Source organism: Budorcas taxicolor, chromosome X (genome assembly GCF_023091745.1).
Source record: "Budorcas taxicolor isolate Tak-1 chromosome X, Takin1.1, whole genome shotgun sequence".
Lineage (NCBI taxonomy): Eukaryota > Metazoa > Chordata > Mammalia > Artiodactyla > Bovidae > Budorcas > Budorcas taxicolor.
In genome coordinates, this window is record NC_068935.1 from 135286261 (window position 1) to 135310121 (window position 23861).

Sequence of the window (23861 nt, forward strand, 5' to 3'; positions counted from 1 at the left end):
TTCCTCAGTTTATTTCTTATCTTTCTAAGTCCTGTTTGCCCCTAGTATTCTAAGCTCACTATTTCTTAAAAAGGGCTTCTAGCTATTAACATCTCTAAAGTTCCTAATCTCTATAAGCTATAGCAGATTATGCTAACATTAAAACATTCCTTAAATCTTTAGCTTCTAACTGTTTTAATTATTCCTAAGCCTCAAATTCAGCAAACTCCTTTGCCATAAACACTTTCCTCACAAATAGGCTTCAGATAGCAATCCCTCCCATGGCCTCAAGCTGTGGCCTACGTGCTCACCCTGGAACACTCTTTTGTAAAAGTCCTTGAACAGATGTCAATGACTAAATTTATGAATTATTTTCTGAGCACAGCTTCAGAGGGCTTTGTGCTTTCTCATGCTCCTCTCAAGAACAATAAGCACCTTAATATTCTTTTCAGTCAACTCAGCCAAGGAGAGGAAAGAACAAGTCATAATCATAAGGCCTAACTCCTTCATCCCGGGTCCGTGCCTGTGGGACAAGGAGAGGAAGTTGGGGCCGTGCCTCCATTTTGTCAGTAATGCCTAATGCGGGTCCTGACAGGCAGGGAAATCTAGCGTGCTTAAGTCCATGAGGTCACAAAGAGTCATGAAAAAGACACAACTTGGTGACTGAACCGCAAAAACCACCTGACATTAAAAGCCTTTCCAAATTTCAGGGGGATGTGCTTTCCCCCATGCTCCTACCCTTGCATGAAAGCCTTCAGGCAGTTATTACAGCCCCAGTCTTCTAGCAATTTGTGGAGCCATCTGGGACCAACACTTTTTGAATGATAAGTATCCGTGTCATTTACCAGAAGCAGCATTATAATCAATGCAATCTCTAGGAAGTTTTGTGGCATTCTACCTGGCATCAGGCATCACTTTACTTAAGGGTAGTACTACAGGCTCATCCCATTTGGCTAAACTTGTAGCTGTTCACCTAGGCCTTAAGGAGGCCACAAAAAGGGGTCTTGCAAATAGCTGGACTTTCACCGATTCCTAGGCTCTTGCCAATGGTCCCCCCTGTAGATTGATTTCACCTACTCACTGTTCCATTCTGCTGGGGACTCCAGCTCTGTGGCCATAAACATTGACATTTACAAAAGATCTCCCTTCAAGACAAGTAATTTCTTTCCATGCTAAATTTATTATAGTTTCCTTGGGATCAGGATATGGATAACTTATCAGTTAAACCACTTTAACTCTCAGAAAACTCAACAGTTGACTCTTCAATAAAATATTATTTGGTGCTTTCAGCCCAAAGAAGCTGGCTTAAGTGAATATAAGAACCTTCTTAAAGAGACACTCTTAAAAGTGCTTCCAGGCAAGAAGTCCCCAAAATGGATGGAAAACTAGCTCCATGCCCTCATCTTGCTGAACTCTCATCCACTGAGTCTTCATCCTCATATAGAAATTGTTATACACTCCCCAAATTCCATGTTGGGTGTCTTTGGCAGTCCTCAAGCTTTCACAGTCTAAGACAATGGTCTTTCTAGTTGTCCTATGGCTCTATTTCCCCCACCTGCTGTAATTTTAGAACCTTTTCACTATATGCTTCCATATAATGACTTGATCAAGGAAAAATGGCCCAATATGATTCCCTCATTATGTCATTTCAGGTCAGTTCAGTCGCTCAGTTATGTCCCACTATTTGCGACCCCATGGACCACAGGGTGCCAGGCCTCCTGGTCCATCACCAACTCCTGGAGTTTACTCAAACTCATGTCCATTGAGTTGGTGATGCTATCCAAGCATCTCATCCTCTGTCATCCCCTTCTCCTCCTGCCTTCAATCATTCCCAGCGTCAGGGTCTTTTCAAATGAGTCAGCTCTTCGCATCAGGTGGCCAAAGTATTGGAGTTTCAGCTTCAAAATCAGACATTCTGATGAACACCCAGGACTGATCTCCTTTAGGATGGACCTGTTGGATCTCCTTGCAGTCCAAGGGACTCTCAAGAGTCTTCTCCAACACCACAGTTCAAAAGCATCAATTCTTCGGCACTTAGCTTTCTTTCTTTCTTTTTTTTTTCAGCTTTCTTTATAGCCCAACTCTCACATCCATACATGACTACTGGAAAAGCCATAGCCTTGACTAGATGAACCATTGTTGGCAAAGTACTGTCTCTGCTTTTTAATCTGCTGTCTACTTTGGTCATAACTTTCCTTCCAAGGGCTAAGCGTCTTTTAATTTCATTACTGCAATCACCATCTGCTTTAGTTAGGCCCATAACTTTTCTGTCCTTTATTGTGCCAGCTTTTGCATGAAATGTTCTCTTGGCATTTCTCATTTTCTTGAAGAGATCTCTAGTCTTTCCCATTCTATTGTTTTCCTCTGTTTCTTTGCTTTATTCAAATCCCTTGTGAGTATACACTGGAAGTGACAAATAGATTCAAGGGTTAGATCTGGCACACAGAGTACCAGAAGACCTATGGATGGAGGTTCCTAACATTGTACAGGAAGTGGTGATCAAAACCATCCACAAGAAAAAGAAATGCAAAAAGGCAAAGTGGTTGTCTGAGGAGGTCTTACAAATAAATGAAAGGCAAAGGAGACACACAAAGATATAGCCACCTGAATGCAGAGTCCCAAAGACTAGCAAGGAGAGGTAAGACGGCCTTCTTAAGTGAGCCACCAGGGAAGCCCCTTATGTAATAAAAGGAATTTCTCAGTGGGATCATTATGCACTCAGTCCCCTCCTATGGACAGTATGTCATAGTGCCTCCTCCCCTCCCCAGCTGGGGGTCACCGTCTGCTAGCCTCAGTGCCCAGGGGGAGGGGGCACCCCAGCCTCTCCCATGGGGAAGCCACAGACCCGAGAACCAGCTGTATCTCCCTGAGGATGTGATTGTACAAATCATGCATTCACCTTTAATCATCACCTCACACCCTGCATTCACTGAGAGACACATGGAGAACTGAGGAGACCACGGACCCTGCCACATGGCCCCACCTCAGCAGTCACCCACATTCAGTGGACGCACGGACGGATGACGAGCCCCACAAGACATGGCTGAGAATAGCCTCTGCAATGCCCAGCTCCTCAACGTGCCAAACAGCAGCCCCGAGGCAGCTTCCGGTTCAGGCTGGTGACGTCAGAGGACGTGAGTGAGACGTAGCCTCCGTGATACCTAGCTCCACCCATGCACAGTCCGTCAGCCCCAAAGCAGCTTCCGGTTCAGCCCAGTGACGTCACAGGATGCGAACTAGGAGTGGCCTCCGCAACGCCCAGCTCCTCAGAGCACCGTCCGTCAGCCCCGAGGCGGCTTCCAGTTCAGGCCGGTAACGTCACAGGACGTGACTGAGACGCAGCCTCTGCGATGCCCAGCTCAACACACGCACCATCTGTCAGCCTCGAAGCAGCTTCCAGTTCAACCCGATGACGTCGCCAACAAACCCGTCGGCCCAGATGAAGTCGCCTGCAACGGTGTTGGTACGGCTGGTGGCCGACCCCGGGCACTGGTCCCGCACGCATGGGCAAAGGTAGGGGAGCCCTCACTGGGGCAGCTTCTCGAGGGACCAGGCCGGGTGGAAACAGAGAACTCCCGATTCTCTGTGAGGCTGATGCCGGCCACCAACAGCCTGCCTGGGACAAGAGAGGGGCTGCTGTTCATGGTGCCTGCTGTGGGGTCAGCCGCCCACATGTGCGGTCAATAACCCACGAAGTCATGTTGCCAGCCAAACTGTGTGGTCACTGACTCACATGGTCACCCACCCACGGGGTCACTACTCCATGCAGTGATCCCTCCACTGGCCACCAACCCCTGTGGGCACCCACCCATGGGGTCACTAACCTGCAAGGTCATGTGCTCACCTGACATGATTACCTACTCACACCATCACCCGCCCACATGGTCACCCACTCACAGGGTCAGCAACTCACATGGTAACCCACCCTGCAGTCAGCAACTCAAACCGGTCACCCACCCACATGGTCACCCACCCACGCAGGCTCCAACCCACATGGTCTCCCGCCCATGTGACCAGTAACCCATGGGGTCACCCACCGATGCAGTCACCCACCCATGGGGCCCCTAACCTATGGGGTCACCTGCCCACGCAGTCACCAAGCTTTGCCATCACCCACCCAGACTCTGGCCTCCACAGAGGTCAGAGATTCAGATATCCGACAGAGACTGAAGTTCAGACAGCAGGGGCTCACAGGGGTGTTGACTCATGAATTTCTCCTGTTACAGAGGGCAGGCAGGCTGGACAGTGACCCCAAAGATGTCCACATCCTGGCCCCGTGGTGGACACAATAATGTCCACACGGATGTCCACGTCCTGTCTACATCCTGACCCCCTGTGGTGGACACAGTAACATCCTCAAGGATGTCCACGCCCTGGTCCCCATGTGGTGAACAGAATAATGTCCCCTAATACGTCCTGTTCCATTTCTCTGCTTGAACCCAAAGCCAGCCCCATGCGCTAGGACATGGGTGTGACCAGGTGTCCCAGTTTGAAGGCGGCACTCCCCTGGGTGGCTGCAGCTCTTCATGTGCTCCAGGTAGTGGATGAGGTCTCAGGGCTTCACCTGGTTCCCCCACCAGTAGGGGATGCCGGGCCACAGTTCTGCATGCTGACTCATGGATGCCTTGTCCTTGTATGACAGGATGACCTGCTGGCTCAGGTGCAGAGTTGGCACCTCCTGGGGGGAGAATCATCTGGGTGCCCATGAGACATGTGCACAGGGGTTATTGGGGTGCCTTGTGACACGATGTGTCAGTTATTGGGGGTATCCGAGAAGCTACAGTGATGTGTGGATTATTATGGTGTCTATGAGCAGTGATGGGCTGGTTATTGGGTTCTCTGTGAGAAGAGACAGTCATGGGTGGGTTATTGGCATGCCTGAGTACAGACGCTAGTGGGTAGATTACTGGGGTGTCTGAGTGGAAACAGTGATGGGTGGGTTATTGGGGTGTCTTGAGCACTGATTGGTAGATTTCTGGGGTGTTTGAGTGGAGACAGTGGTGGGTAGATTACTTGGGTGTCTTGAGCAGTGATGGGTCAATTATTGGGGTGCCTGAGTGGAAACAGAGGTGGATGGATTATTGGGGTTTCTCATAGGAAATGGCAGGTGGATTACTGGGGTATCATGAGGTGTGATTGATTGGTTTTGGGGGTGTCTGAATAGAGACCAGGCAGGGTGGATTATTGGGGGTGCCTGTGACCAGTGTTGGGCTGGTCATTGGGGTGTTTGAGTGGAGACTGTGGTGGGTGGATTACTGGGGTTCCATGAGCGGTGTCACCTGGTGCCTGAATCAGCCTCACGCAGTGAGTGGATAGTCTGGTTACAGTGAGGCCTAGTGCTCCCACCGCCCCTGCTACCAAGAGCATGGGGAGCCTGTGGCCCCTGCTCATCCCTCAGGCACACAGCATGTCCCCAAAGATGTTCTTGATGCAGCACATCAGGTACTCTTGCAGGTCCTCCATCACGCCCTCCAAGTTCCTGCATGCCAGGATAACCTCCTCCTGGGGGTGGTTCTCCAGCCACTCTGAGATCTCCGTGAGCATGTCCTGGGTGGGGTTGGGGAGAAGGGCCTTGTAGTGAGAGACAGAGGGTCGTGGGTGGGGAATTCCCCCAGAACAGCCACTCTACAGACAGGTTGGGGTGTCCTGACACACAAAGACATAAACCATGGTGCCTGCTCCCCAGGGACCCAGCTTCTCCTGAGTGGCAGTGGGGAGCCGTGGCATTGCTCTGGTGTGTGTGTGTGTGTGTGTGTGTGTGTGTGTGTGTGTTTGTGTGTGTACACGCTTCTGTAGGTACAGGTGCACACACAGGTGTGCATATGTTCAGGGTCTGTGTGTGCACAGATATGTGTGTGTGTGTGTGTGTGTGTGCACAGCAGCAGAGAGCAGTGCTTATAATATTGTGTGAAGTCTGTACTCCAGGGAGCGTGCAAGGCCAGCAGGGCACATGCACACTGAGGTCCAGGACAGAACCTCCAGACCCCAAGGGTCATTAGGTTCTGTGGTGGGGGCACTGGGGGCCGAGGCCAGAGTGAGACATTAAGTGACTTGGCCAGCAGCTGAGAGAATGGACTGGACACACCAAAACTGGACACAGGAAAAGACATGTCAGGGACCTGGTATAGCCAAATTCTGGGAGACACCCCAGAGGCCAGGGGTGCAGGTGTGAGTTCAGAAATGCACGTTGGTCAGGAATTGAGTGACTGATGCCAGAGGTCAGCCCTCTCATGCCTGGAGTGGACATGTGTCCGTCCCCTTAGAGGTCAACATCTTCTAACGGGAGTGGACCTGTGTTGTCCCCTTAAAGGTCAGCCTCTCCTGCCTGGAGTGACCATGTGTCAATCTGAGTGGACGTGTGTCCATCTGAGTGGATGTGTGTCCATCCCTTTAGAGGTCAGTGTCTTCTTACTGGAGTGGACCTGTGTTGTCCCCTTAGAGGTCAGCCTCTCCTGCCTGGAGTGACTGTGTGTCCATCTGAGTGGATTTGTGTCTGTCTGAGTGGATGTGTGTCCATGCCCTTAGAGGTCAGTATCTTCTAGCTGGACTGGACCTGTGTTGTCCCTTTAGAGGTCAGTGTCTTCTTACTGGAGTCAACCTGTGTTGTCCGCTTAGAGGTCAGCCTCTCCTGCCTGGAGTGACTGTGTGTCCATCTGAGTGGACTTGTGTCCGTCTGAGTGGATGTGTGGCCATCCCCTTAGAGGTCAGCATCTTCTAACTAGAGTGGACCTGTGTTGTCCCCTTAGAGGTCAGCCTCTCCTGCCTGGAGTGACCATGTGTCTGTCCCTTTAGAGGTCAGTGTCTTCTTACTCCAGTGGACGTGTGTTGTCCCCTTAGAGTCAGCCTTTCTTGCCTGGAGTGACCATGTGTCCATCTGAGTGGATGTGTGTCCATGCCCTTAGAGGTCAGCATCTTCTAACTGGAGTGGACCTGTATTGTCCCCTTAGAGGTCAGTGTCTTCTTACTGGAGTGGACCTGTGTTATCCCCTTAGAGGTCAGCCTCTCCTGCCTGGAGTGACCGTGTGTCCATCTGAGTGGACGTGTATCTGTCTGAGTGGATGTGTGGCCATCCCCTTAGAAGTCAGCATCTTCTAACTAGAGTGGACCTGTGTTGTCCCCTTAGAGGTCAGCCTCTCCTGCCTGGAGTGAGTGTGTGTGTCCATCTGATTGGACGTATGTCCGTCTGAGTGGATGTGTGTCCATCCCCTTAGAAGTCAGCATCTTCTAACTAGAGTGGACCTGTGTTGTCCCCTTAGAGGTCAGCCTCTCCTGCCTGGAGTGACCGTGTGTCCATCTGAGTGGACGTGTGTCCGTCTGAGTGGATGTGTGTCCATCCCCTTAGAGGTCAGTGTCTTCTTACTGGAGTGGACATTTGTTGTCCCCTTAGAGGTCAGCCTCTCCTGCCGGGAGTGACTGTGTGTCTGTCCCCTTAGATATCAGTGCCTTCTTACTGGAGTTGACCTGTGTTGTCCCCTTAGAGGTCAGCCTCTCCTGCCTGGAGTGACTGTGTGTCCATCCCCTTAGAGGTCAGCATCTTCTAACTGGAGTGGACCTGTGTTGTCTCCTTAGAGTCAGCCTCTCCTGCTTGGAGTGACCATATGTCCATCTGAGTGGACGTGTGCCCATCCCCTCAGAGGCCCTCCCCCTCCTGCCTGGGCTAGACATGGGTGTCCCTGGCTTGTGGACCCCCAGTCTGCACCCCTGTCCCCACCCCCACCTCCATGAGGGCCGTCATGTACACCATGTGGCCAGAGTGCAGGTTCCTCTCAGTGCCCTCCTCCATATGCGCCATCTGCTGGTCCTCACGCCAGCATCCAGGTGCTTCTTAATGCTCAGCACCTGCACACAGATGTCAGTCATCTGTGCTGGGCATAGAGGGTGGCTCCCCACTCGGGCTGGGCATGCACTAAGGATGCCCAACTGAGGGCCACATTGGCCACTGTGAAATCAGCCTTGTTGGTGCTGCTGGGGTTGAGGCCCTGCTTCTGGGAAAAGGGTCTCCAGGGTCACTGGTCATGTGGAGCACAGAGTCCGGGTCCAGATTGTGGTCTTGCGGGGGCGGGGGGGGGGAGGTGTTCCTGCAGAGTCCAGCCTCACCCTCCTCTCAGGCAGTCCCTGGGTGGAAGCTCCCTGTGGGTTCAACAGCCCAGGCTCCACGACACCCAAGCTGGACCCTTGGACATGAGGACACACTAGACCCACAGAGGTCTGTGCCCACCCCCACAAACAGCACTAGGAAAGGCAAGAAGGAATCAAGGGAAGAGAATGAAAGGACGAAACATCTGTCCACTACACAAAAAAGACAGGAAAAAGCAAAAAATAACTTCATAACTTTAACATAAATTGAAAAATGGAAGTTGCTCAATTGTTTCCAACTCCTTTCGATTTGGTGGACTGTAGCCCACCAGACCCCTCTGTCCATGGAATTATCCAGGCAAGATTACTGGAGTGGGTTGCCTTTCTCTTCTCCAGATCTTCCCAACCCAGGATCAAACCCACATCACCCTCATTGCAAGCAGATTCTTTACCAACTGAGCCACCAGGGAAGCCCTAATATGAATTTGTAGCAGAAAATGTACTGTGTCCTTTACAAGGAGTCATAATGGAAAAAGAAAAAAAAATAAGGATAAAAAATGGGGAAGAAAATAATAGATTCTTTCTATCCAAAATAAAAGAAAAAACAAAAACTACTATTAAACTAGTAGCAGAAAATGGTACTGTGTTCTCTACACAGAGTCATAATGGAAAAAGAAAAAGATAGAAGGATAAAAAGTGGGAAAGAAAGTCAGAGCCCCCCCGCCCCCTGCAATCCAAATTAAAAGAAAAAACAAAGACTCATATGAATATAGTCAGCTCTTGTCAGGCACTTGCCATCCACCTCTACAAGGATTAAAGGAAGTGCTACTGCAGCCGCTGATCTTAAACACCTCCTGAAAGACCACCACCTGTGCCCCCGACCCCGCACACACCCAGGTCTCTTTGGCAGCCATACCACTTGAGACCATGGCACTGAGGTCCCCCAGTATGGAGGGGACCCTGCCCTGGAGGGATGCAGAACAGAGGGACCCAGCACCAAGGGACCATCAGAGCAGAGGAACCCCAGTCCTGCAGGACTCCCGGGCTCTGGTGGACCCCCTCCTGCTCGCTCCCTCCTCTGGGTGTGAGCTCTTAAGGCCAGGCTGTAGGCACTTGATGCAAGCAGGAATGTAGTTTGTCCACATTCCAGCTCTGGATCTCTGCCAATCAGATCCCCTGAGAAGGATTCCAGCAACCTGGGACCTCCCAGGAGGAAGCAATTACACAAGGTAAGAGCTGTGCTTGACAGCCTCTTGTCCTCTTGGGAGCACCAGCCTGGGAGCAGAAAAACGAGGAATATGAGTGCCCCTCCAGTGCGGGTTCAGGAAATTGGGGGCCATCTGTCCTCTAGGTGGGCCCCTGCTCCTGCGGGCACCTGGGCCCAGGTGGGTTTTCTATCCCATCCTGCATCCACCCCCTGGCTAATGTGTGTGCCAGTGACAGGACCACTGTCAACTGGGTGCCCCCTCCCCACAGACAGGGCCCCCACCATTGACTCCTCTGCATCATCCACAATGACTGCCTCCCACCCCAGCTTCTCTCCACCCCACAAAGTCCCCAATCCACCCTGGAGAAGCCCTACAGGGGAGGGGTGTGAGTGCTTGCAGGTGTTCTCTGTCGCTTCAGTCATCTCGACTCTCTGTGACCCCATGGACTCTAGCCTGCCAGGCTCCTCTGTCCATGGGATTTCCCATGTCAGAATACTACAGTGGGGTGCCGTTTTCACCTCCATGGGATCTTCCTGATCCAGAGATCAAACCCGGGTCCCATGCATTGCAGGCTGATTCTTTACTGTCTGAGCCACCAAGAAAGTCTCCCTGGAGGGGGTGCTAGGGTGCAAATATAAACCCACCTCAGAGCACATGGGAACTCAACTATTGCTTATCTGGGACCAGGAAGGAGCTCTGGTGTCAGCTCAGCTGCACCAAGGGCAGGACCCAGCCTCCCCCTTGCCCTCCCAGCTCCCCCAGCCTCTGTGACTTCAGACAGTGATGTTGTTAGTCCATGGGTCCCCATTCTGGCTTCAGGCTGGTTCCACAGTAAAGCTGTGTCCTTTCCTACCTTTCTGGGAGGCTCTCTGGGTGGGGAAGATCTCCTGGAGGAGGGCAGGGCAACCCACTCCAGTATTCTTGCCTGCAGAATCCCATGGACAGAGAAGCCTAGAGGACTACAGTCCATGGGGTTGGAATGAGTCAGACATGACTGAGTGACTAAACAATTCTGCTTTACAGCAGGTTTGTTCTCAACCCCATTTCCCCAAGAGGGATAAGGACACCGCCCCCTGTGGGTGACACTAGTGGCTGGAGCTGGGTCCAGGGCCTGGGCGTGCCCACAGACCCTCACCTGTGTTGCAGACCACTTGAGCACCACGGGCAGGGTGACACATGGCAGCACTTTGTCCAGAAGCTTCAGCAGCCTCGACTCCTTGTGAGAGATGGGTGACTTCTTGTGCAGGCAGTAGGTCATCGTACTGTGGCTCCCTGCAGGCAAACCAGGTGGGGGACACGTCACTCCCTGAGCCTGTCCTCTGTGCCCCCAAGCCGCCCTAAGGATGCACAGCTATAGCACCGTTGGGTATGGGGGAGTCCCGAAAGTCATAGCCACTGAGTCCTGGGAACTGAATCTTGTCTCAAAAGAGGGTCTCTGCAGATGTGAGAAAGTGAAAGTCAGTTTATTTAAGGAATCCCGTTTTTGGACAGGAGAGGCTTAAGATGGGTTTTGATTTTATGGTTTGTTGTTTCCCAGGTGGTGCTCATGGCAAAGAGCCTGCTTTCCAAAGCAGGAGGGATAAAGGATGCAGGCATGATCCCTGGGTTGGGAAGATCCCTTGGGACGGGAATGACAACCTACTCCATTATTCTTGCCTGGAGAATCCCATGGACAGAGGAGCCTGGTGGGTACAGTCCATGGGGCTGCAAAGAGTCAGACACAACTGAGCACAGACAGACCCTCTCTAGTTACAAGTACTTTGAAGTTATTCATAGTATTTTCATGCTTTTTATGATGCCAATGTTGTGGTCATTTATGTATGGTTTCACTTATTCTTTTCCCTTTTAAATCTGTGTAATCTGTTTCAGAGACAGTGTGGAGAGGTTCACACTTTAGCAGTTACCTGGCGACAATCCAGAAATCCTTCCCTTCTGTCTCTGAACATAGGTTTGGACTAGGTTTCTTTCTTTCTCTTTTTTTCTTTTTTAATTTATTCTCAGGGTCAAGGGATGGGAAGGAGGATTTACAAGTTCATAATATAATTTGATTTGATGATGTTATGGAAGAGTGGATGGATGGGTGGATAGATAAGTGGATGGATGGATGAATGGATGGTGAGTGGGTGGATGGCTCGATCAGTGGATGGGTGGATGGATGATGGATGGGTGGATTTATGGATGGATGGGTGGGTGGATGGGTGGGTGGTTAGATGGATGGATGAGTGGATGGATAGGTGAGTGGGTGTATGGACAGATAGATGAGTGGATGGGTGGGTGTGTGGGTGGATGGATGGATGGATGGGTGGGTCAGCAGCATGTGGTCCATGCACACAGTGGTGTATGAGTCACCATGAAAAGGAGTGAAGTTCTGACACAGGCTACATCGTGGATGGACCTTGAACACACAATGGTCAGTGAGAGAAGCAGACACAGAAGGACACCTTTTACCTGCCCATTTATAAGAGATGTCCAGAACAGGCAAATTTACAAAAACAGAAGACATACAGATGGCTAACAAACACATGAAAAGATGCTCAACATTACTCATTATCAGAGAAATGCAAATCAAGACCACAATGAGGTACCATTTCACACCAGTCAGAATGGCTGCAATCCAAAAGTCTGCAAGCAATAAATGCTGGAGAGAATGTGGAGAAAAGGGAACCCTCTTGCACTGTTGGTGGGAATGCAAATTAGTACAGCCACTATGGAGAAAAGTGTGGAGATTCCTTAAAAAATTGCAAATAGAACTGCCATATGACCCAGCAATCCCACTGCTGGGCATACACACCGAGGAAACCAGAATAGAAAGAGACACATGTACCCCAATGTTCATCGCAGCACTATTTGTAATAGCCAGGACATGGAAACAACCTAGATGTCCATCAGCAGATGAATGGATAAGAAAGCTGTGGTACATATACACAATGGAGTATTACTCAGCCATTAAAAAGAACACATTTCAATCAGTTCTAATGAGATGGATGAAACTGGAGCCGATTATAGAGTGAAGTAAGACAGAAAGAAAAACACCAATATAGTATACTAACACATATATATGGAATTTAGAAAGATGGTAATGATGACCCTGTATGCGAGACAGCAAAAGAGACACAGATGTATAGAATGGACTTTTGGACTCTGAGGGAGAGGGAGAGGGTGGGATGATTTGGGAGAATGGCATTGAAACATGTATACTATCATGTAAGAAATGAATCGCCAGTCTATGTTTGATGCAGGATTCAGGATGCTTGGGGCTGGTGCATGGGGATGATCCAGAGAGATGATATGGGGTGGGAGGTGGGAGGGGGGTTCATGTTTGGGAACTCATGTACACCTGTGGTGGATTCATGTCAATGTATGGCAAAACCAATATAGTACTGTAAAGTAAAATAAAGTAAAAATAAAAATTAAAAAAAATAATAATAAAAAACAAAACAAAACAAAACAAAAAAACAGAAGCAGATGAGTGGTGCCCGGGCTTGGGGGAGAGGCATCATGGGTTATTTTGTAAGGGGTACAGGAAGGAGAGTGGCCAAGGGCCCCTCTGTGGATGGAGGAGGCCTGAAGACCCGGAAGCCTCCTCTTTGTGGGGCCCCCACAGCCTTCCCCACTGGGAAGCACCCGGAAAGGCTGAGAGACTGGGTCTATGGTTCCCTGTCTGCTCCACACCCTCAAGGGAAGAGCCGTGTGGGGACCCTTCCTCCTGGGGGTTGGGGTGGCTGGCACAGAATCCCACAGCTGTCCAGAGGGTGAGAAAGAGTCTAAACCTGCCTTCCATAGAAAACAGCACTTCCTGTTTGTCCAACTGTCCATGTGGGCTCCCAGCAGGCAGTGCCCAGGGTCACAGAGTCAGGGCAGGGCCCAGTGTGTGCACGGCCAGAGGAGTGCTGGTGGAGAATGGGGCACGTTTGCACCTTGAGGAGGTGAGCAGGGTTCTGTCAGGCAGGGACCCTTCCCTCCAAGCCCACGGTGTCTGGTGGCCACCCCTCTGATGGTCTGAGCACAGCAGTGTCACCCTGGAAGTGCCCGCCTGCCTGGTCACCACTGAGCACCCCCATGTCCAGATGCCCGCCCATAGCTGAGTTTTGCAGCACTTTTTGCAACCAAGTTGACTGGAGTCAGTGGTTCCTCATTTTAATTAGATAGTTCTGGTACCACTTATCAGGTGGTTTTGGGGGCGGGTGGCCCCCTTAAACTTCAGGCCCTCCAGGCTTAAGCACAGAAGATGCTGCAAAAGCTCTGATGGAAAACATGGGTGGAAAAGTGAGGGGTCCCCAGGACTAGAACAGAGTGGCTGAGAAAACACAACCCCGGGAGGTTGGCATGTGTCCTGAAGGCAGGCTCTCGGGGGTTCACTTACCTTCTGGGTTGAATGGGATAAAGTGGACAGACAAGGGAACGTGCTGGTGTGTGTATGTATGTGTGTGCAGTATGTGTGCATGTGTATTTGGCGTCTGTGTGTGCATGTGTGTGTGTGTGTGTGTGTTCAGTGTGCCTGTATGTGCCTGCATGTGTACATGTTTGGGTCTGAGGCTTCCCACACTCGGACCTGTCTCGCAGCTGCATCCCCACTGAGCCGAGCCTGTGGGGCCTCACTTGGGATGGAGAGGTGGTGCAGGGGCATGTCCCAGAGCCGAGAACTTAGCGCCGACATTCAGTCCGAGTTCACCTTGGTGGCACAGGAAGGAGCTGGGCGAGCTCACCTGCCAGGCCATCGGAGGCCGAGCCTGGGCGATCTGGGGAAGGAAATGGGGCTTTACATAATTAAAACAGGACGTGCAGAGGACCCAGTGCTGGCGGTGCAGAGCCGTGTCTCTGAGAAACCGGTACCTGCAGACTTCTCTCCAAGAGAAAGGAGGGTGGGGTGGTGGAGAGGGAAGAAGTGCTCTAGAGACAGAGAAACTGAGACACAGAGAGAAATGGACAGAGACATGAAGAGAGACAGATAGAAGGAGGGCGAGGGGAGAGAGAGAGACACAGGAGGTTAAGTAGGGGTTTGAGGGGAGCAAGGGAGAGGGGAGACAGGGACCAACAGTCAGACCCCAGCAGCTCAAGTCTGTTTTCCCAGAGGCTAGAACTGGTGACCCGCTCCAGATGGTCCCCCTTCCTCGCAATGTGCACCAGCCCCCTCCTCTTGGGGCTGAGAGGGACCCAGTTGAGCCTGTGGGTTCCAGGTATGGGGGCTTCCATCCTAGGGGCAATGGAGCCCAGGCACAAGGTCACACACCCTTCACTCCCAGCGGTGGTCTCTCCATCTGGTGGGTGTTGCTGCAGTAAACGTGACTGGACAGGTTCCCAGGATGAAGCACCCACCTGAGCAGCTAAGAAGATGGGAATGCCTCCAGTCAGGGTCTAAGTGTCCCCTCTCTCCTGTTATGGGTAGGTGTCCTGATGGTCTGCATGCCATCAGGACTCCTTTCATGGCAAACACATGCCTGGACCTTTATTTTTGTGTTTACTGCTCTCCATGGACAGGGGTTGTCTCTATTCTTCAGATCCCCTCTCTATAGTAATAGTTCCCTTCTGTTGTCATGGTCCCCCCTCTACAGTAATACTTCCCTTCTATTGTCATACTCTCCCCTCTACAGTAATAGTTCCCCTTCTATAGTAACAGCCCCCTCTAATATCATAGTTGGAGAAAAGCATGGCAACCCACTCCAGTATTCTTAGCTGGAGAATCTCATGGACAGAAGGGCTTGGCCAGCTCCATGCGGTCAGTCGATGGAGTTGCAGAGTCGGACACGACTGATCGACCAACACTAATGTCATAGTGTTTAGAGTTATAGCCCTCTATTCTCAAAACTTCACTTCTAAAGTAACTGTGCTCCTCTACTGTTGTAGTTGCCCCTCTGTAATAATAGTCCCCCTTCATTGTATTACTCCTCTTCTATTTTCATAGCCCCCCACAGTAATGGTTCCTCTTCTACAAAATCAGCTCCTCTCTGTTGTCATAGTAACAGTTCCCCTGATAGGGTAACAGTTCTCTATTAGAGATCTAATAGAGTAATGGAAGTGAAAGTGAAGTTGCTCAGTCGTGTCCGACTCTTTGCGACCCCATGGATTGTAACCTACCAGGCTCTTCCATCCATGGGATTCTCCAGGCAAGAGTACTGGAGTAGGTTGCCATTTCCTTCTCCCTCTTCCCGACCGAGGGATCGAACCTGGGTCTCCTGCATTGTAGGCAGATGCTTTTACTGCCTGAGCCACCAGAGAAGGCAAGAGTAATAGAGTAATAGTTCTCCTTTACTGTCATAGTCCTCCACCCCATACACTAATAGTCCTGTCTCTATTGTCATACTTCACTTTCTATTGTAATAGTCCTCCCTCTGCAGTAAAAGTCTCTCCTCTACTGAAATAGCCCCCCCAATGTCATATTCCTACTATATGGTGATAGTCCCCCCTCTATTGTCAAAATTCCCTTTCTACAGTAGTACTGTCATAGTCCCCTTTCTGCAATAATAGTCCTCCTTGATTGTAGTAGTCCCTTTAAATTATAATAGTCTGCCTCTAGTATCCCCCTTCTAGAATAAAAGTCCTTCATTGCTATAATCTCCTGCTACAGTAAACGTCCCCCTCTACTGTCATAGTCCACTCCCTATTGTAATAAGTCTGTCTCTGTGGTAGTAGTCTCTCATCTAGTAATCTCCTTCTGTTGTCAGTATTCCCCTTCCACAGTCAAAGTCCGCCTTCTACTATAACAGTGCTGCCTCTATTGTCATAGTTTCCCCTCTACGCTAATAGTGCCCTTCTGCTGTCCCTACTCTATATTAATAGTCCCTTTTCTATGTTAGTAGTCCCAAGTCTATAGTAATAGTCTTCCTCAATTTCAGTAGTCCCTTTCTATTGTAATAGTCCTTGTCTGCAGTAATAGACCCCCATTTGTTATAATAGTCCCCCTTAACGTAACAGTCCTCTTCTGTTACAATAGTCCCTCTCTCTTCGTTATAGTCTCCTCTGTCTAGTAATAAACCCTCCTCTCCAATGATAGACCACCCTCTACTTAATAGTCTCACATATGCTATAGCAGTCCTCTCTCAACAGTGAGAGTCCTCCTCTATTGTAATAGCCGCCCTCTATGGTAAGAGTCCTCCCTCCATAAATAGTTCTGCCTCTTCTGTAATACAGCAAAGCAGAGACATTACTTTGTCAACAAAGGTCTGTCTAGTCAAGGCTATGGTTTTTCCAGTGGTCATGTATGGATGTGAGAGTTGGACTGTAAAGAAAGCTGAGTGCTGAAGAATTGATGCTTTTGAACTGTGGTGTTGGAGAGGACTCTTGAGGGTCCTTGGACTGCAAGGAGATCCAACCAGTCCATCCTAAAGGAGATCAGTCCTGGGTGTTCATTGGAAGGACTGATGCTAAAGCTGAAACTCCAATACTTTGGCCACCTGATGCAAAGAGCTGACTCATTTGAAAAGACCCTGACGTAGGGAAATATTGAGGGCAGGAGGAGAAGGGGACGACAGAGGATGAGATGGTTGGATGGCATCACCGACTCAGTGAACATGGGTTTGGGTGGACTACGGGAGTTTGTGATGGACAGGGAGGCCTGGTGTGCTGCAGTTCCTGGGGTCGCAAAGAGTCGAACACGACTGAGCTACTGAACTGAACTTCTCTAATAGTCACCCTCTACAGAATGGTCCCCCTCTATTGTAATGAAAGCGAAAGTGAAAGTGACGTCACTCAGTCGTTTCCGACTCTTGGCGACCCGTGGACTGTAGCCCACCAAGTTTCTCCATCCATGGGATTCTCCAGGCAAGAATACTGGAGTGGGTTGCCATTTCCTTCTCCAGGGGATCTTCCTGACCCAGGGATCGAACCCAGGTCTCCCACATTGCAGGCAGACGCTTTAACCTCTGCACCACCAGGGAAGTATTCTATTGTAATAGTTCCCTTTATTATAATAGTTCTCTGTATTGTCATTGCCCCTTCCCTGCATAACAGCCCCCATGGTATCAGAGTCCCCCTATTATAAATTTTCCCCCTCCACAGTAATAGTCTCCCACTACAGTAAGGGTTCTCCTTTATTATGAGTCCCCTCTCCACAGTAGGGCTTCTGTGGTGGCTCAGCTCATAAAGAATCCGCCTGCATTGCAGGAGACCTGGGTTCACTCCCTGAGATAGGAAGATCCCCTGGAGAAGGGAAAGGCTACCCACTCCAGTATTCTGGCCTGGAGAATTCCATGGCCTGTGTAGAGTCAGATATGAACGAGTGACTTTCACTTTCTCCACGGTAACATCCCCCCTACATGGTCATAGCCCCATTTATTGTTGTGTCTCCCCTCTGTCGTGTTAGTCACCTCTCTACAGTAGTGTGGCCCCTTGTACATATAGGGCCCTATCTCTATGTAATCATCCCCTCTCTAGAGTAGTAGTCCTTCCTGAAGCACTCTTATCCTCCTGTAATAAGTCCCCTTTCCTCTTCACAATAACCCTTCAGAATAAGTCTCTTTTCTAATCCAAACATTCCATGAGATGCAAGTAGAATAAACAGCAAAACAGTATGTCAGAACCCTGAGCATGGCAGTGTGGGGAGAACCTGTGGATGTGTGTGCCCCGTAACGTAGGGGTCCTTTGGTGCGTCTGTGTCACCATCCTGGGGATGCCTGTGGGTGTGTGTCTGTCTTCCCCTCACAGAGGAGACCTCCCCATAATACAGGGCACCTGCCCACTGGGTGTCCTGTCCACAACTCTCCCTATGAGACAGGTCACCTGCCCACTCCTGCACCCTCTTGTCTCCACATCCCTGGACCTCTGTTCCATCAGAATCCAGGTCAGTGTGTCACAAGCCCTTCATCCTCCCATTTGTGCTGGCCTGAGATGGTGGTGGGTTCACTGTGATGGGAGGAACAATGTTCCATCGCCTGTGGACACCAATCCTGCACTTGCAAGACACTCTCCCATCTCCCAAGTACATAGGTGTGGGTCACCCACCCTCTTGTCCTTGTCTATGAACCCCAGCTGCCTGGTTTCCAAGTGCAGATTCAGGAGTGCTTGGCAGTAGTGCCACCCAGACTTGGGGCCACGGACAGCACCCCAGGGAGCAAGTTGGATGCACCTGCACACCCTGGTGGCTTCCGCTTCCTGTGGGTCTGCCGTGCCCCCTGTGTTCTCAGTCCATTCAGGTGAGCAGGTGGGGCGCGTGCCAGTGAGGTCAGGTTCTGCCCCTGGGGCCCACAGTGAGACACTGGAGGACGTTCCGTGTGACCTCGCACACGTCTGTGGGTGGGGATGGGCACAGAGGCACTCAGGGAATAGTTCTCAGGTGAACGAATGGATGGAGCAATGCAAGGCCACTTCACAAACACCAGGCTAGACCTTTGCTCAGACCACCAAACTCACCAGCCCCCTGAAACGCTCAGTGGGACCTCCAAACTCTCCGCCCCCCTGAAACAGTCACTGGGTCCTCCAGACACTCACCAGCCCCCTTAAACACTCACTAGGTCCCCAAAACTTGCCAGCCCCCTGAAACACTCAGTGGGTCCCCCAAACTCGCCAGCTCCCTGAAATGCTCACTGGGTTCCCTTAACTCACCATCCCCCTGAAACACTCAGTGGGTCCCACAAGGACTTCTCAGGCTCCCAAAATGTCCATCCACTCTGACCAGCCCATGGTCCTACCCCCTCAATGTAAGGGCAGGACACAAGACCTGGGTCATCAGGTGTCCTCCTCCAGTGGCACTGGCCAGCAGAGGGTCAGCACCAGCTCAGCACTCATGAGGGGCTTGTCACTGTGCCCCACGAGCCACAGTCCAGGGGCTCCCTGTGGCTCCGTGCTCTGACCCAGAGGGAGTCAACTTCCACCTGGAGATGCTGGGTGGGCTCCTCCTTTCCCCCAGGTGGTCCCGGCCCTCTACCCCCTCCTGTGCACAAACGCGCACACACACACACACACACACACACACACATACATATATGATGCTGGGAAAGATTGAGGTCAGGAGGACAAGGGGGCGGTGACAGAGGATGTGATGGTTGAATTGCATCACCAACTCCATGCACATGAGTTTGAGTAAACCGGGGTCGGTGATAGACAGGGAGGCCTGGACTGCTGCAGTCCATGGGGTCGTGAAGAGTCAGACACGACTGAGCGACTGAACTGAACTGAACACAGCTTTTAGAGTTGCTGTTACAAAAAATGGCCACAAGGAGGTAGCATTGCTTTTGCTTCACACTCCACTTCTAAATTTCTTTATTAAAAATTTATTCTTTATTTTAATGGGAGGCTGATTACTTTACAATATTGTAGTGTTTTTTGCCATACATTGACATGAATCAACCATGGGTGTTCATGTGTTCCCCATCCTGAACCTCCCACCCACCTCCCTCCCCATTCCATCCCTCAGGGTCATCCCAGCACACCAGCCCAGAGCACACTGCCTCATGCATCAAACCTGGACTGGTGATCTATTTCACATATGGTAATGCTATTCCATATTCACTGCTATTCTCTCAAATCTTCCCACCCTCCCCTCCTCCCACAGAGTCCAAAAGTCGGTTCTTTACTTCTGTGTCTCTTTTACTGTCTCACATACGGGGTCATCGTTACCATCTTTCTAAATTCCATATATATGTGTTAATATACTGTATTGGTGTTTTTCTCTCTGACTTACTTCTCTCTGTATAATAGGCTCCAGTTTCATCCACCTCATTAGAACTGATTCAAATGCATTCTTTTTAATGACTGAGTAATATTCCATTGTGCATATGTACCAGGCTTTCTTATCTATTCATCTGCCGACGGACATCTCGGTTGCTTCCATGTCCTGGCGATTGTAAGCAGTGCTGCAGTGAACATTGGGGCACTCATATCTCTTTCAGTTCTGGTTTCCTCAGTGTGTATGCCCAGCAGTGGTATTGCTGGGTCGTATGAAAGCTCTGTTTCCAGTTTTTAAAGGAATCTCCACTGTGTTCTCCATAGTGGCTGCACTAGTTTGCATTCTCACCGACAGTGTAAGAGAGTTCCCTTTTGTCCACACCCTCTCCAGCATTTATTGCTTGTAAACTTCTTGATAGCAGCCGTCATGACTGGCATGAGATGGTACCTCATTGTGGGTTGGATTTGCACTTCTCTGATAATGAGTGATGTTGAGCATCTTTTCATGTGTTTGCTTTCCATCTGTGTGTCTTCTTTGGAGAAATGTCTGTTTAGATCTTTGGCCCATTTTTTGATTGGGTCATTTATTTTTCTGGAATTGAGCTGTAGGAGCTGCTTGTGTATTTTTGAGATTAATTCTTTGTCAGTTACTTTGTTTGCTATTTTCTCCCATTCTGAAGGCTGTCTTTTCACCTTGCTTATACTTTTCTTCGTTGTGCAAAAGCTTTCAAGTTTAATTAGGTCCCATTTGTTTATTTTTGCTTTTATTTCTATGACTCTGGGGGGTGGGTCATAGAGGATCCTGCTGTAAATTTCTTTTTCTGTGCATTCATTGTTGTTTTATTTTGAAGTAGGGTTGATTTCTGATACTGTGTTTGTTTCAAGTGTACAGGAGCTGGATTCAGAGATACACAGACATTTATCAATTCTTTTTTGGGTTCATTTTCCCCAGAGAGAGGAGTACAGTGTCTCCAGTAGGCTGCCTTTTGCTATTCAACACTGTTTTTCCTGATTATCTGTTTGATGTATATTAACGCCTGTTTGTTCCTTGCAAACTCTTCATTTATCCCACATCCCTAATTTTTTTTTAATAATCATAAGTTTTTTTAAGTTTGTGAGTCTGTTTCTACTGTGTAATAGCCTACATTTGTGTTAATTTCGAAAAGATACCTATCAGTGATGCCTTCTGTAATTTGTCTTTCTCTATCAGCCTTCCTTTACTTAGTATGGTATTCACTCTATCCATCCATGCTGTTGCCACTGGCATTATTCCGTTGTGATTCAGGGCTGGGTAGCATTCCAGTGCAGAGGTGCACCACTCTGACTTCATTTTCCTGTCGATGAATAACTTCATTGAATTTGTTGCAGGGAGGGCTTCCCTGGTGGCCCAGCCAGTAGAGAATCCACCTGCCAAGGCAGGAGATGTGGGTTCAGTCTCTGGATGAGGAAGATCACCTGGAGATGGGCATGGCAACCCACTCCAGTATTCTTGCCTGGAGAGTCCCATGGACAGAGAAGCCTGGCGGGCTACAGTCCATGGGGTCACAAAGTGTTGGACATGACTGAAGTGACTGAGAATACATGCAAAGGAAAAAAAAAAGAGAGAAATGAGTATTTTATTCTTTCCCTTTTTTGAGAACAAAGGAGATCAAGAAAACAGTGAGCAGGCCTGAACATTCCTAGTATTTTTAGTTTAACTGCTCATAACTCTGAATGTCTGTGACTAAGTTTGCTTTTCTGCCCCCTAACTCTGTAGGAGCTATGAATAACATTTTTTCCTTGGACTCTATGCTAAATACATCACTTATTTGGTGGTTACCCTTACAACACCCTTCCCCTTGTACTTACATATCAGAAAGAAGGCCACGGAGCCACCCCAACTGCCAGAGTCAGTTCCTGGGTTATTGACTTCAGTCTAAGACTGTCTTTGAAAACATGCACGAGGAAGAGATCTAGACCCTACTCACTTTGTTCCTCATCACTGACACCTGACTGTGAGCCCTTCCCTTATATAAGCCCCCAGACTCTTCATAGGTGGGGGGTGGGAGGGTACTCTGTCCTTGAGGCATGACTCTACTGTGTTCCCCTCTCTGTTGGCTTGAGAATAAAAGCCACCTTTGTATCTTCTTCAAACTGTCTCCATATTTTCTATTTCACTTCACTGGGCAGAGAAATCCAAGATTTTGGCCAGCAATAATTCTAGTTCTTGGCTATTGCCAATCGAGCTGCCCTGAAAACAAGGTGCACGAGTCACTGTGAATTCTGATTTTCTCTGGGTCTGAGCCCAGATATGGGATTGTCGGGCCATGTGGTTTCTGAGTGTTTAGTTGAAAAAGAACCTTCTTGCTTGTTTTGATAGTTCCTGCACCCATTTACACCCCCACTGAGAGTGTAGGAGAATTCCCTTTTGCCTCCATCCTCTGCAGCCCCTATTCTCTGTAGATTTTTAGACAGTGGCCACTCTGACCTGTGGGAGGGGATTTTTCATGGGAGTTTTGATTTGCGTGGATTTAATACATAGTGGTGTGCTGCAGTCCATGGGATTGCAGAGAGTAGGACACAACTGTGCAACTGAACTGAATACATAGTGAGCTGGACGAACTTTTCAGGTGCTTTTCAATACTGTACAGAGTGACTACAGTTTACCTCTTGACATTGTTTTCTTGAAAGTTGGCCCTGTTTTGAATTCCTGTCTGATGATCTGTGCCAGGACATGACTGGAAGGGAGGGGTCATTTACAGTCCCACAGGCCTTGTGAATATGAAGAGCCAAGCAGAATTCGGTTTAAAGTTGTTTTTCTGGAAGACGGTTCTAAGGAAACAACATTGCTTCCTGCCCCACTCTGGTCCTCAGTCACTGAGGTTCATGGAAAACTCTGTTCATTGATGGTCAGCTAGAGTGGAATGTGCCAAGGCTTGAGTCTCATTTCTCCTTCCCCCTTCCCCAGGGTCCCCAGGACACATCCCAGTTTGTGGACACCACTCTCCAGAGGGTGCTGTCATTTGTAGGTTGCGTGACCCTAAGGACGGAGGCTGGAGGTAGGAACCTCAGCCTAGGGGACATAGAGTGGCCAGGGGACCTTGAAAACCTGTTCCAGCCTGGAAGCTCCACCAATTCTTGGGTGATGTAGGCTTGGTGTCTCTGCATGAGGTTCCACCTGCATCTGGAGATTGGATGCTCATGCAGAGGGAAGGAGGCACCCCAGGTCCATTGTGGGGTCACATTTCCTGCCCCATGCTCCCAGCTCCGTCTGCACTGAGACCCTCCAGGCTTGGGACCAAAACCAGCTCAAGCTCCAGGGATGTGACAACATCTGGGTCACCATGGCCTGAGGACAGTAGAGTCAGCCTTTCTGATTCCTTTTTTGTACTTTTATTCCCTAATTTGACTTGGCGTATGTAGTTGAATGACAAGGTTGTGGGTGTTTTTTGTTTTTATTTGGATCGACAGCAATTTGATTCACTTGTACATAGATGTGTATATCTTCTCTTCCAGGTTCTTTTCCGATATAGGATGTTACAGTGTTGAATAGGATTCCTGTTTACACAGTGGTTCCTGGTGGATTGTTGTTTTTTTAATAATATTAGCCTCCCTACGTTAGATTGAATCAGTTCATTACTCCCTGTCCCACAGTTTTTTTTTTTTTTCTTTCTGGGGACCATTGATTATTTTCTGAGTGTTTGAGACTGTTTCTCTTTGGTAAAGAAGTTCATCTCTATCCATTTTTAGATCCCAGCTACAAGTGATACCTTATGCTAAGATCTCTCCTTGTCTCCCTCACCTCACTTGCTATGATCATCTCTACTTTATTCCCTGAGGCCTCCCATGGCATTCTTTCCTGCTTGTTATGGCTGAGTGATGGTTCATCGTCTATGTACCCCATCTTCTGTATTCCTTATGGACGTCTTTGTCTGCAAATATTTTTTTCCATTCTGAGGACTGTCTCTCTTTCATTTAGGGTTCCTTTGTTGTGCAGATGGTTTAAGGCTAATTCAGTCC

At 49.5% G+C, this 23861-nt stretch overlaps 1 pseudogene; it reads right to left on the reverse strand.

The window, feature by feature from the left end:
- Positions 1-3357: 3357 nt before the first annotated feature.
- Positions 3358-13981, reverse strand: LOC128070503 (PI-PLC X domain-containing protein 1-like; annotated as a pseudogene).
- Positions 13982-23861: the final 9880 nt, after the last annotated feature.